The following is a 16127-nucleotide window of genomic DNA, read 5'->3' as shown; positions in this document are numbered from 1 at the left end:
ACCACTCTGATAGTTATATTTAGTCAATTTTGTTTTTTATACAAAAAAAATGTGTTAAGAATATTTTTAGAATAAAAAATCATGGGTCTAATAGCAAAACAAACACTCCTTAAAGAAATGTTGATTAAGTAAATAAGTTGCAAAATATATGGGATGTTTTAGTAAAATAAAAACTATAAGGTGGTTTAAGTAAATATGTAAAACTATAAGGTGTGTGATTCTGAAATTAACCCCCATCCCTTATATGTTTTCAAATAATGGTATTTTTTTAATTGAATTTATTCAAAGTAAATAAAAAATTTAATTATAAATAATGTTTTAAATATATTTTGATATATATATATAATATACAATAGTATCTTTAATATAAATAACATTTAATATATAGATAGATAGATAGATCGATAGATAAATATATCAAAACATATTTATATTATATATATAATATAAAAATATAATAGTATCTTTAATATAAATAACATTTAATATATAGATAGATAGATAAATATAATTGGGGCCAAGGAAGTCCGATCCCTGCCAAAACAATCCATATCCTCAACCCCATTAGGTCGGGAAAGTCAGGTCTCCGTCGAGGATGGGGAAAATTGTCATTTCCAAAGGTGCGTTCTACTAAATGACCCTAATAGAAACATATAAGAGTGATCAATTGTTTTATATTTTCAACTTTATAAATAATTAATAATTATTCATATTTTATATACTACTTTCAATAAAATTTTTATAATACAAAAATAACAATAATTAATTTCAGTTAAGATTATTCATGAAACCGACCAACACGATTAACTCAACCCAAGTTTATTAGATTTTTAGTATTTTAAGTTGGTTTTGCTTCAAAAATTTTCTAATTCGACCAAATTGGATCAATTTTACTTTGGCCATTTATAAACTGACCAAAATCAAATGACCTAACCATGTATATATATATATCAATATTTTATATTTTAAATATAATTTTTAATATAAAAAAGTGAAAAATTTCTCATATTTCTTAGTCTAAAATGTTTTATATCATAAATCTAATTTTTAATAATTACACTATATTTTTTAAAATTTAATTTAATTTTTTAAGTTTAAATCTTTTGAACGGACTGACTAAACCAAAAAATCAACCCAAATCAATACAACTTAAATGAGTTGGTTTTCACAAAAGGTCAGTCGGTTTCAACTGACCAAATCACTAACCTGACCAAGTCAATTTGATTAACCAAATAGCCTACAACCGAACCAAACCAACTCATGAATACTCATAATTTCATCTAAATTAATCTCATCTCTAATAAATAACAATAGTTTAATCTCTAATAATTATTGAAAATTTACGGCAAAAATAAACAATTATTGAAACAATAATTGCAAAAATTACAAAAATTCAATAAGTACTAAAAATATATTAACTTAGTCAATAAATAATATACTCTTAAATAATAGTTTAATCTCTAATAAATATTAATCAATAACAACTTATAACGAAAATACAATAAATATAATAAATTAGAAATTTCAATAATAGAAATTTAATCTCTAATAATTATTAAAAATTTTCTGTTAAATAACAAAACAAAAAAATTATACATAATCATTGAAAGTACACTTATCACAAAAAACAATAAATATTATTTTTAGTATATATAATTATATAATAAATATAGATTAAGAGTTTAAAATTATTATTAATAAATATTATTTTTTTTGAAAGTTGTTTTTTTGAATTATTACTTGATATAAGTGAAATTAATTATTTACAATTTTATGTAAAAATATTAAATTATTATTAATTTCAATATTATGCTATAATTATTTTTATACTTTTTAATTTATTACATAATTTCTTTATTTTAACTATTTAAAATCTAGTTATGTTAAATATTTTGTTTTTTTTTAATATTTAGTTATTTAAATACTTAAATAATATGTTAAATTGAGTTAAACTTTCTTTGGATAGATATAGATAAAAAGTAGGGGAGAGGATAGAAGAGATTATTCTCATTATTGAAAAAGTGCATCTCATTGGTTGTTTTAAAAAATGACATGACACAGAGATGATGCAAGATGGGAAGACTACGGATGGATGATCTAAATCAGCCATGTATTCCCCCATGCGGTAATAAATCCAATATTATACATATATTGAAATAAATTAAAGAACACTAACGATTAACATTTTCATTGGAGAAGTTCAATAAACAGTGGAATATTGGGATGATGCAGACAGGGAGACTACAGATGGCTGACTGCCGAGGTTCATTCATCAGATGAATGAATGGTCCAGTTCAAAAGCCCAACGTCATGGACATAGATATGAAAAAATGGGGGTTTTTTTTTGTCATTTCTCAAAATTCACAAAAAAAAGAAAGATATGGGCACGAGTATCCTCTTTTTATTTTACTGCTTCTGACGAAATCCAACAAATTTTCCCCAATATAAGAACAAAAAGAATAATTTTTATTTAAGATTATGATCTGAGCACTTTGAAGAAGACGAAAACAATCTCCTCCAAATTCAAGATCACTCCAGCTTCAATATTTTACAGTCTGAGAAAAAAAATAAAAAAGAAAAGGTCAAAAACAAAAGAGAAAGAACAAAAAACTGCAAGGTCAATCTAAGAGAACCAAAAAACAGACGAAAACGAAGATATGAAGATATCTCTTACTGTCGAACCACCACCACACTACAGTCGAACACACAAACCAAGGGGCAAAAATAATACACCACCGATGCCAGAAAGAACATAGAAAGATGGCATCAGTAAAATACTTCGCAAAAAACTACAAACCTTAAATCCTGCGAGACAGAAAATGAAAAAAAAAATAGTAAAAAATATCATGACAAACAAAAGTGCAGTAAAAAAACAAAACCCTCTTCACAAAATAAAATCCTAAATCAAAAGGAGAAAAGATGGCATCAATATACAAAACACTACAAACAAGAGCAAACTGAACAGAAAAAAAAGAACAAACAAAAAAGGAAGAACCCCTAAAAGTTGATAGGAGGAAGCCGACGACGTTCGTATTAGGAAGTGGTGGTGGTGGTGGGTGATCGATCCTGCCGTCGATGCAAGATGAGCACTTTTCTCTCCACTCATCCTTTGAAATCATATTTCCCATGACCGATGATTCTCCTTCTTGAGCGGAGTCGTCTAATCATCCCGTCCACAACTCCGAATATTGTTATCACGGCAAGAACAACAATCAACAAACTCACCACCACCGCCATCAACCAGAATCAAAAGACCCTCGAGACAGAACAGGAGAAAAAATATTAGCATAAGAAAACCACAATGCAACGAAGGAAACAATAAACCACATGGTAAAAAAATAGAAAGCATATACTCTTGCCTGAAGGAATAGAACAATACACGGAGAGAATTGAAAGGCCATGCGAAGAAAAATAAAAAACCTCTGCTCTAACGGAAGAAAACACAGAGAGAAAGATAGTCGAAGAAGGTAAGTGATATGAGAGATAATATTGACGAGTTCATTGGGTACTCGGTGGGTTCAGCCTAAAGCCTTTGTCCATCGGATTAAGGTTTATTATCCATCGGGCAATGTCTATTAAGCTATCATCATCAGCCTATTGTCCAACGTGCTGACTCAGTCCGACCGGTCCAACGAGTTCGGCTAAGGAAGCCTTCCTTTACGCATCGGTTTTTGTCCACCTGGGTTCGAGCTATGTCCAACGGTCAGGCTTGCTGGCTCTATCCAACGGGTCCAACGGGCTCGGCTCAAGCAGCCTGCCTTTGTCCACCGAGTCCAATACGCTTTTATCCTTCGGACTCGGGTTCTGTCCAACGGAAAACTCAGGGAGCTTGTTCAAATATGGCATTTCTGTAATTAAAAAAAAATGGTAAAATTCACTGTTACATTCCATTTGCTGCATTCGCAAGCCTTCTATCGTTAGATTTACTAGCAGAAAGTTTTGTACTAGGCACGGGCAAAAAGATAAACAAAAAACATGCGCATTACCTTCTTCAAATTTACTATTTCAAACATAAATATATGATAAAAATTATAAAAAATCACATATATATATATATAGATAGTTTGAATTAGTTTTGGACACACAATAAGCAAAATAAACCCAGCCATTAATAGAGACAAAATCGTAAAACTGGAATTGTTATAATTGGTTCGGTCAGTTTGGGTTCATTAGGTAGACTTAAACCTGTTCATGGGTTGGGTCAAGCTTTGTATATATATCAATAGAATACACTCAGGCCTAAGCTCCAACCTTGTCCGGGCCCAACCCTCATATAAAGCCCGAAGTTTAGGCCTGACCCTGAGCTCAATCATAAAGTTTTTTCTTTTTTTTATTCAATAAAAATGTTTTATTTATATTAGAAACCTTTAAAAACTCAAAAATAATAAACATCTCACTAGTATTTGAAAAAAAAGAGAACAAAGAAAAAAATTATATAAATATTAAATAAAATATTGTATTATTATTTAATATATAGTATCAAGTCGAACTCAGGCTCGGGCCGAGCTTTTTTGAGAAAGCCCGAACCCTACCCGAAAAAAAGTCAGATCCAATACTTTAGGCCTAAGCTCGGCTCGTAAAAGAGTCAGGCCCAGTGCTTTAGGCCTGAGCCTGAGCCTGAGCCCATGGGCCTAAAATTATGACCAAGCTTGACTTAATAACGGACTGGGCCAGCCTGTTGGGCTACCTGGCCCATGAATATGTCTAGGTAGACCCAACCAATTGATAACCCTAATCTAGTTACCTTTTTGCTAGTAATTATAGTTTGTTAGTAAATTATTCTTTCATAACTAAATAAATAAATTAAAAATAAAATAAAAGGCGAAGAATAATGGACAGGCCCAATGCAGGTTTCTGATTTTCACTACAGACCTATAAACATTCAAAATGTCAAAAACCCTCATTCTATACACCAATGCACTCCTATGACTTGACATCAATTATGAATTGACACCTACCCCAACTATACTTTAGGTCTAAAAATTATGACCCTGGGCTGAATCTTCATTCTCCCAATAAAAAATAATAATAAATAATATATTTTAATTTTATTAAATAAATAAATGTTTAGGTAATATTTTATTAAATTGAATAAAATAAATAAATAACAAAGTTTATTGAATTGTCGAAGGAATATTGTTTTCGGCTGACTTTGCTCTTCAATAAATAATATATTATTGGCCATTTTACAAAAAAACACAAAAAAATCAGATACGTTTAGAAATATATTACAAAACATCGGTAACAACAACAAAATTATTTTTAAGGACCAAATTACCCCTTCTTAAATTTTGCACACCAACCCAAATTTCAATGGCACTATTTATCGTAACCGTCCTTGGAACGCCACAACAAGGACTGTTAACTGACCCAGACCTTTTTCACTCTCCAACCGGTGGAAACCAACAATCATCACCGATGACTGTTAATTGTATTTAGCTTCCTAAATTTGTAGTACTCGCCTGTGACGACCTAAACCCTTTATTATGCTTCTTAAATTTGCAAAGTCTAGATTTTATTAAAGAAAAAAAAAAGTCAGAGTAACACGGCAGCAAATAGAAAAGGTCTTTGGCTAAATGAAATCCTCCTCAAACTCGAGAACAAACTCAATAACCCGAAGCAAATGTCCAATAAGAAACAGAATTCCTAATACAGAAATGTGATTATACTATTTTATTTAATTATTGTATATATAAACAATTGTATACATCAAAATTTATATAAAATAAAAATTTTAAGTTTATTTTTTTAATTTTTTTAAATAAGCCTTTAATGGCTTTGGCCTGGCGTAGACCTGGCATGGCGCAAGGCTCGGCCCACAGGCCAACCCAACTTGTGGCACATCACATGCCTGAACGGGCTCAGGCCATTGGCCGTGCCAGGCCGACCCCCCAAAATATCCAAAAAACCAAACAAATTCATTTGATTTTTATTTAATTTAAGATATTTATCATATTTTATCTAGCGTTTGACCCCATTACAGGGCAGTCACATGCATGTATCATTTTAGTTTTTACACTTTTTTGTTTATTACAATAATATTGTTTTATTTGAGTTTCACTATTTATTTAATAATTATATTTATATTTGAATTAAGAAATTGAATTATTTAGTAATAATACTATGATTAATTATTAAAATTATTGATAATAATTAGCAGTAATTAATTATCAATAATATATCAATAATACATTAGTAATTATAAAACCAATGATAACAATAAATTATTAAGAGAGAGATCCTTTGGATCCGTTGAATTCATTTACACGCGAGACTCTGGCCGAACTCCATGGATAGCATCATTTTGGGCCATCTGGTTTGGGTTTGGATTGCTATTGAGCGTGTACTTCTTGATGCATATGGAAGAGCATGAGAGGGGAACTGCTGAAGTGGCGCCTATGTGACAGCATTTATTGAATAAACACCCATGCTTTCAAACACCCTCGATATCTCCCATACTTATACATTCTCATTCATGGGGAGATGTTTTGGAATCCAAATCTACCCCTTGCAAAGCACTCACACCAACCTCACAACATATTCCAATCATACATTGGGAACATCTCCGGTAATATTATGTTATTATTTACGAAAAGTGTTTCTAATATATTGTCTCAGATGTGGTTGGCTCTGAGGTTGGTGTAAATAGCATATCCCAATTCGATGTTTTTAATGCACGATTGCAAGTACCATGAGGTGGGTGTGAGGACTGTTCTGTGAGGAAGATGTCTAGATTCAGAATATGAGGCTGAATTTGTCACTTGGCCTTTATAAGCAATAATAATAATAATAATAATAATAATATGAGTCAGTTGGTAAACTGATGTTAAAACGGTTTTTCTCCCCAATACCCCAAGCACATCCCTTTGCAATAAGTGGTTCAGGATGCAAATGGATTGGATCGGGATTGAATCAAGGTATATCCAAAACTGACTCAACATTGTTCATGGCGGATCCAATCCGATCCGAAGACTCAATCAAATATGATAGGTCTCGATCCTATTGGTAAGTTGGATCTTCATATCTAATCCAATTCGACTTATAAAAATATATATACATGTTTTTTTATAAAAAATAAAAAATATAACAAATTTATAAAAATATAATATAAATAATATATTTATAAATAAATAACACATATTTATAAAAATAAATATATAACATATATGGGATCAGATTGCACCCCTAAGTGCTATAAACATTGAAGTATGTCCATATCGTCCACCAACATTTAATACACATTGTAGTAACAAATACAACCTTGGTATTCACGATGATTATTGCTTAAAGTAAGTTCATTTCCTTGAAGAACAAGGGAAAAATTTGGAATGTTATTAGTACTAGTAAATAAGCACGTGCGCTGCACGATTTTTTTTCATATTAATTACTTGAATTTTAGAAATATCATAGTTAAGATAGAAATAGTAAATTAATAAAAGTAGCAATATGATTAAAAATAAACATAAATACTTTGTACTAAATGTGCACCTATAGAAATTTTAAATTATAATAACAATTACTACTACTACTACTAAATTTTGTATTCCATTTCTATCTTTAAAAAATAATTTTTATTTTAGCAATTATTTTTATTTAATATGATGATAATATAACATTAGAAATGTTCCAAAATGTCTTTGAAAAAACTCTATACTTTTTTTTTTATTTTTTGTGTTCTATCTTTTCTTTTTCAATATTTATTATTCAATATTTATTTTTGTGATTCTTTGTATTTTCTATTTAAAAAAAATATATTGTCATTTCTAGGTTGATTTTAATTTTGGCATTCCATTTTCATCATTTATAAAAAATACTTCTTACATTTCATACTTAATTTTTGTTCAGTATAATGAATATATAATATTAGTGATGTGCCCAGTTCTTTTTATTATTTTGCATTATTTATTTTAATTCTTTACTATTTAGTTATGACACTATTTATTAACGCATTTGACCCCAAATGGTTGAATTGCTTACCCACCACATAGAAGAAAGAAAGCGCAATTATTTTTCAAAATATTTATTTTTATATTATTAAAATTAATATTATGGATTTAATTAGTAGAATTTCATGATGAGAAAAGTATATCTTAATTATAGGATTTAATAAGAGAATATATCTTAGATATGAAATTTAATGAGAGATAATAGGAAAACAGTTTTACTTCCAAATTCCAATTAGTTTTAAATTTTACATTCTATTTCCATCATTAATAAAAACATTTCTTATTTATCATCAATGTTTTTAACATGTTGTTGACTTGGCTGATTGAACCTTTCAAACCCTCACTTGGCCTTGATTCTGGGTTTGGTTCTTGAAACTCCCCCTTTCAGTTAAAAGTTGTCTAACCCAGGCGGTTTAACCATTGACTCGTTCGACCTAGTAAGTAGGTCGTAGGTTGCGCATTTAATTATGTGCAAACTTTTGAAAGCCACAACTTTGCACTTTGATGTTTGATTTGGGTTATCTTTTTTTCTATTTTAAGTAACTTTTCAAAATCTATACGTCCCAAGCGCCTTAGGCACTTTGCCTTGCTATTTTTGCGAAAACCCTTTTTTGGCCTAAAATTGCAAATTTTAATATTTTTTATAAATAAAAAAAATTAAAAACTGATTTAAAAAACATAAATAAATGTAACATAATACATATATTATATGTAATTAATATATGTAAAACATAATTATATTATTTATTGATAAAATATGTATTTTTACACACACACACATATAATGTTGACATAGAGCGGTTTGGCTCGTTTGACATTGATAGTCAAACTGGTGACCTATGACCCAAAGGCAAAAATGGCTTGGCCTCCGGGTCGGTTTTTAAAACATTGCTTATCATACTTATTATTGTTTAATATGACAAATATATGATGTTAAAAACGTTCTCAATTTTTTTGATTTTCTATATTTTGTGCATTTTATATATTTTTGAATTTTATTGTTTAATTGTGGCAACATGGATTAACTCATTTGACGCAAATGGTTTAATTTCTTACCACCACCTAGATGAAAATACTATTTTTTAGGTAGATTTTAAAAGTATAAGTTTTTATGTTATTGAAATTATTAATTTATTATGCACGGATTTAATTATAGAATTTAATGATGATAAGAAACAAACAAGCCTTAAGTATATGATTAAATGAATGTGAAAATTAATACCTTAAATATTGGATTTAACATGAGAGAATTGAATGCATTGAATATCTTAAAATTATCTATTTTCAACTCATTTAATATCAATAACCAATTACCCTATCTGCCCTCATTTTTATTAATAAATTTAAATATAAAGGGATAAAATTTGTCCTAAAAAATTACAGAAATATTCTTGAGGCCATTCATGCTTTTTAAAATAGTATAGATATGTCCATATTGTCCACCAACCACAATTAGGCCCCATTTGCGATGGCTTATGCGTTTAAGAGAAACTACCACAAAGTAGCCACCCAGGTTGAACTGGGGTGGTTCAGATAAGCTACTTAAAAACTTAAAATTAGCTTCATGTTACAGTTGTAAAAATGTCATTCCTAAAGTTGATTTTGGCTTTCCCAATTTTTTACCAAACATTATTTGTTGACTTTAAGACTTTTCATGTGGAGCCCACTACAGAATGCAAAAAAGCCACCGCCCCAAATGGAAATGGTAAGGCTGCAACTTGGGATGGGTTGGCTCGAACCTAACCCGAAAAAGTTGGGTTGGGTTGGGTCGGGTTGATGTTCAGGTTAGGGTTAGGGTTGAAATTCATAAACTTGACTTTACTTTGGGTTGGGTTAGGGTTGACCCCTTAGCCTACCCGACCCAACCCAAACCCGATCCTATAGTACATGTCATATATAAATACATGTTATATGTAATATATAACATACATTGATTTGCTTAGATGCATGATATTTGTATAGCCCCCACCACATAGTATCATGTATTTCTTTTAAGATAATCACTTCACTTAATCATAATCAGAAAGAATAAAACATTAATAACATTATTTTATATTTTTTGAAAAATTTATTCTTCATCTCCTCTATGTTGTTTGCCGCTCAAGAAAGATCTATTGTAAGTCATAACTCACAATAAACTATAGTCATCTCTAACACTTTTTTTTTTTTGAATTTGTACCAAAAGAACAAAAAAAAAAAACCGGCAACAAACAAATACTAATGAAATATAGGATTAATATATGTAGTGAAAGTTGAGTTAAGATCTAAATTTGAGAAATTCTATGAGGTTTTAAGGGATGGGAAGAAGGTTGGGTTGGGCTCAACCCGAAATTGACTTCGGGTTGGGTTAGGGTTGAAGGAATTTAGTTAGGGTTAGGGTTGGGTTGGATTAGGGTTGGGGTTGGAGTTTAGAACTTAGGATTGGGCTAGGGTTGGCCTCAACCCGACCTAACCCAACCCAACTTGTAGTCCTAGGAAATAAACTCTTCGTTTGGACTTTTGGTATTTTAATTTTTGAAGTAGGCCAAACAGTAGGGGTGGAGACGAGCCGAGCTCGAGCCCAATTCAGTGGCTTGATTATTAAATGAGCTAAGCTCGAGCTTACTAGAGCTCGGTTCGTGAGGCTTGCGAGCCGGCTCGAATAAATATATATATATATATATATATATATATATATATATTCTAATTATTAATTATTATAATTCTTAAAAATTTTAAATATAAAATAAAAAAAAGTATATATAATTTTTATTTTTATACAATATTTTTTCTAAATATTTTTATAAAATATAAAACTAGCCGAGCCGAGCTCGAGCTCAAGGTTTTGGCTCAAATCGAGCTCGAGCCTTATAGAATAGTCTCGAGCCCAGCTCGAGCCTGATACTATTTGGCTCGAATCCACCCCTACCAGCCAGTAAATTAGTGGGGCTCACAGTCACAGCTCAGGCGCTTGCCAACCTGATGGGTCAGTTTAGGCTGGGCTTAACTCAACTGCTTCAATTTTACTTTTGATATCGGGACCATTGAAGCCCAAAAATATGTGGACTTTTATGGCCTAAAAATCAAGCAAGTCATCGACAACTCACCAAGTTTATTGGTTAGAAAAATTCAGGGAACAAAAAGCATGCTATTATTATTATTATTATTATTATTATTATTATTATTATTAATCTAAGAAAAACTATGCTGCCAAAAAGACATGATGCACCCCTATTGTTTGACTATTGTCTAATGCTTCCCCTATTATTTGACTATTGTTTGACTATTGTCTAATGCTACCTCTATTATTTCAAAAAATTACCATTATTATTAAAATATTAACAAAAGGTTGAAATGCACGTTTAGCCCTTACGTCAAATTGAAAGCTCCTCTGGTTCTTCTTCATCTTCCTTGATTTGTCTTCGGTGCCCAGGTCCAAAGCTAGGTTCCTTCATCTGAGATGAGGTGGAAAAGTACAGAGGAGCTTTGAACAAATGCAAATCTGAGTGGAGAGCTTTGAACAGATGTAGAACAACACCAGCCTCTCTCTCTCTCTCTCTCTCTCTCTCCCTTCCTTCTCTCTCCCTCTCACCCCTATTTCATCACCGTTGCTGTTGCAAGTTGTAGCAACGATGGCGGTGGACCCCTCCACATCTGGCATCTCTCTCTTCATCCCATTTGTTCTCTCTCCCTCTCGCCCCTGTTTCATCACTGCCGTTGCTATAAAGCAGTGGACCCCTCCACATCCAACCTCTCTCTCCATCACCTTTGTTCTCTCTCCCTCTCGCCCCTGTTTCATCACCGTTGTTGCAGTAGCGGCAGATTCCTCCACACCCGTCCCCTCTCTCTGTCTTTTTGTCCCCTTTGTTCTCTCTCTCTCTCTCGCCCATGTTTCATTCTTTGAGATAGTAGAAAGCAACATTGAAATTGTAGATCTACACTAGATATAGACTATTAAATCATTTAGCGAGTTAGATCTAGCTTTTTTTTGTTTTAATATTTGTCTCCCATTATAGAATCTACAACTCAAACTATTTGAATAGATAAAAACCTGATTATACAGCCATTGATTTGTGTAATTCTTTTGTTGAATCTGATTTGTGAAAATTTTATCCCATTTGATAGTCAAACCCACACATACATACTAGATGCTTGAAGAAATTGAAATCCCCTTTATCTCTGTGTGTTTTTGTAATTAAAGTAAAGGAAAAGAAAGAGTTAGCTTAGATCGTGGTCTCTGCTGTTGTCATCTTTGCGTGAGTTAAGTTAGTTTAGATACCAGAAAGACTTGCGGCCAGTCAACTGGTATAACAAAAGAGGTTATCATGCAAGTTTGATTCTGGTTGATTAGCTGTAAGTTTTGTGGTATTCTAGTCGAGCCCTAGTTAGGGTTTAAAAGCATTAGCAGGTGAATTATCGTCCGGATGTACAGTTGAATTGTTCTCCCTCTCGCCCTTGTTTCATCATCGTCGGCCCTTCCACGTTCTTGCTTGAACCCTACAGAGTGGAGCTGCCTCTGTAGGGAGCAATCTCTAGTGAGATTGAGGCTCAGAGAGAACCAACGAAAAGAGGGATAACTCTTGTTGCCATCAAGGTGGATTTTTTCTTCACCACAGATTGGAGCTTCTGGGTTTTCATTGGCAGGAGGTGCCGAAAATAGTGAAGGAGGAGGGAGAGGGAGAGGGATGAAGGATAAAATTGAGTGAAAAAAAAAATATATATCACGTATGACTGAATACTAACAGTAAAAATAAAGCTAATCAATTAGGTAAACCATAAATATAGTTTAAGAAATTTACCCTTTTGATAAATAACACCTGATTGATTGATTGCCACCTATGATGATACCGGTTGATTTGGTTTCTTAATGGCTTTTACCGTATCATAATTGTACCTTTTTTAGCCATTGCCTGCACGCCTTGGGCCTAAGCGCAACCGAGGCCCAGTCCAACAATTAATAGACTTCAAAATTAGACCCCATCCGGCTCATGGGTTATAAACATCAGACCCTATCCCCCTCATGATATCTTGCTTCTAAAAACTTCAACTAGACTATTCATCCCTTGGGAACATCATTAGGTATTATAAATTAGAGCTTTAATTCAAATGCATGTAGTTCAGATGTATAAAGGGCATGGAACAGCTAGATTATTCACCCCTCAAACAGATTTAAATGATCTAAATATTTTGGGGCTGGACGTTTTTGTTTTTGTTTTTGTTTTTTTTTTTAAAACAAAATCATGCATCTTGGCAAACACCCCTTAAGAGGTTTTATATATCTGCACAGCCTTTAAATGTGCTAAGTTTTGGATCAACAATGTCTACTAGCAGCTGTAGCAGACAGAAAACACTGTTGATATCACTTCAAAGATTCACATTCTTTTATAAGTATAAAACAAAATCATTTGTGTTTGGTTCAATAAAAATAAATTAGTTGTAAGTAAGGGGCAACCGCAGCTATTTATTTTGTTCGGAATCTACTATTCATACGGTGGATTTGAATTAGATTTAGTTAACCTACTTTATCTCAAGAATGAGACCCACATCAATTAACCCATTGAACACTGATTATAAGGCCCAAATCCCAACTATATTTGAATCACACACGTTCACCATTCCAAACCATCAGGGGCCACATTCCTTCCTAAATTAAGAGTTCTGAAATTTTATCTCACTACATCAACTCTCAGCTTGCATGCCAGCTTGTTTCCATGTATTCAATTAGCTAGGTTCCATGAATGGAGTACTCTTTTATAATTCTATTCATGTTTACTATTGCTCCTCATTCATCCCAATTCCTCATATTTACATCCTACTTCCTCATTAACCAACAATTTACTTCATAGACAAATTCCTCCATTTTATCCACCCATTCTAGTCTATAGACAAAAGTCTCCTCAATTTTTCCTTTCTATGGACAATGGAACCCAAAAACTATTGGCATGAGCTGATTCCTTAGAATCTTCATTTGTTGCAGCTCAATTTTGAATGCAAACCACACCACCTACATAAGATAAGCCCCAAATTCCTCTCTAGAAGAAGAATATATAGGTCTTGTTTAGGGTTAAACCCTTGATTTGGACTATTGTGGCCCCTATGAATTGTGATGATTTTATAGATGGGCCTATAGTACTCATCGTACACATCATGATAGTTAATATTTTAATCTTACCGTTCTAACTACTAGTTTTGAAGGGGAAAGTCTCTTCTGTCCTTAAAGAGGAATAGAGGATCCAACACAGCTTAAACTCATCTAGTTTCTTGTGTTGAAATTAGACCTGGCAAAGTTGACCCAGTCCGAGAACCCGACACAATGACCTGACCCAACCCAACTCGGAAAACACTGGGTTGGGTTGGATTGGGTCATGGGTCAACCTGCTGATTCGATTGTCAGGTCTAATTAAGATTATTTATGCATTGTTAGAAGTTTCCATTCTTTAATTATTTCTATTTAGTTTTTATTCTTTATTGTTTACTCTTTCAATTGTTAAATGTTCAATTTTATTTTATATTTGAAAATTTAAGGTTACTTTAATTTTGATGTTTTTATGTATATATTTTAAAATTTTATGTATTTCTTGGGATGACCCGAATTGACCCATGGGTCAACCCTAACCTGAACATTTAGGGTTAGGGTCTAGCATTTGACAACCCGATCCAAAATCAACCAGAAGTGTCTTGACCCAACCCACCCAACCCAATTGCCAAATCTGGTTGAAATAAATAGAAGGGTAACTTAGCCCCCCCAAACTTTTATTTGCAACAAAAACCTCTTTTGAACTGTCAAATTCCCACACTTTGTGCCCCCTTCTATTCTATCAGTTAACTTCAAAAAAGGTTAACGTATGAATGTCATGTATTTGTTAAACATTTCTAAATTCCCAAACTATCATTTCTTTAATTTGTGAGGCAATTTTGTCCCTTCTCTTCTCTGAGTTATCTTTCTCGTCCAAGCGGTCAATAAAGAGATTAACATGTTTTGCTCATTCCATTTTTATCATTTTGAAATATTGTCCTTATTCCTTCATATGAATCATGAAAGGGTATTTTAACAAATTAACCTTTTCCAACAATTTAATTAAGGGAGAGGGGGCAAAGTGTAACTACCCCAAAATACAGGGTGATAATCTGTAGTTTACCCTAAATAGAATTTCAAGAATAATAGAGCTTCCATGAGTACAATGTAGTCAACCTGGACAGTTGGGTTGTCCATATCATATGCCCTGGAAATGGAGTCTTGGGCTAAACCATTCATAAAAAAAAGGAAATTTTTCTGAAATAAATCAAGATGTGACTTGTACTTTAACTTGGTTTTCTGCTCTATTCAAAGATCAGTTTCTGACTTTGAGTGGGTTGCAGAATTAAGCAGTCTACTTAGATGAATTTTTATAAGAACGACAGAAGAGAATTCGAAAGACAATGCTCATCTTCATTTTAAATTTAGAGACATTTCTTCAATTGATATATAATATGTTATAATTGTATAGATGGATGCAATACTAGAGTGCTGATATTCTAACTAATATCATCAACTTACATCAATTGATATTTCTTCTTTTATGGTTGACAGGAACCCAAATTTCTTTAATTATTTTAATTTACATTTCTCATATCAAGGAGGAAAAAAATTAGGGTTCTAATGTAACTGTTTCTGGCCACATACCAATGTTTTGTGATGTAAAAATTTTTTGGCTAAGTACCTCGTTATTTGACCCGGTGGTGACGTGCCTTAGTGATGAGTTACTTGGTGGCGAACTGCCTGGTGGCGAACTGCATGGGGGCGAACTGCTTGGTGGCAAACTGCCTGGTAACAAACTGTCTGGTAACAAACTGTCTGGTGGCGAACTGCCTGGTGGCGAGCTCCCTAGTGGCGAACTGCCTAGTGGCGAACTCCCTGGTGGAGAGCTACTTGGTGGCGAACTCCCTACTAGGAAACCTGTGACTTAGAGAATGGTGGAGCTCCCTGATGCAATGCAACCCGACTGCCCTCAGCATGAGGTGGTATTCTTTCCTTTGTAGGCAGTGGGAGCTGAGAGACCTGCGAGAACTCCATCTTTTCCTCCTCTTTGTAGGTGGCGGGAGCTAAGGGACCTATGAGAACTGAATCAAAGGACCCGGGGGTATTTTCCCGGCGTGGGCTCTCCGACGCTTAAGTTAGCACTCTGATTGTAGAGAGCTTTGAAGATAATATTGGAGAAACGA

Source organism: Nelumbo lutea, chromosome 3, assembly GCF_056320005.1.
Source record: "Nelumbo lutea isolate HS-2025 chromosome 3, American lotus-T2T, whole genome shotgun sequence".
Lineage (NCBI taxonomy): Eukaryota > Viridiplantae > Streptophyta > Magnoliopsida > Proteales > Nelumbonaceae > Nelumbo > Nelumbo lutea.
Note: the sequence above shows the minus strand (reverse complement) of the source record.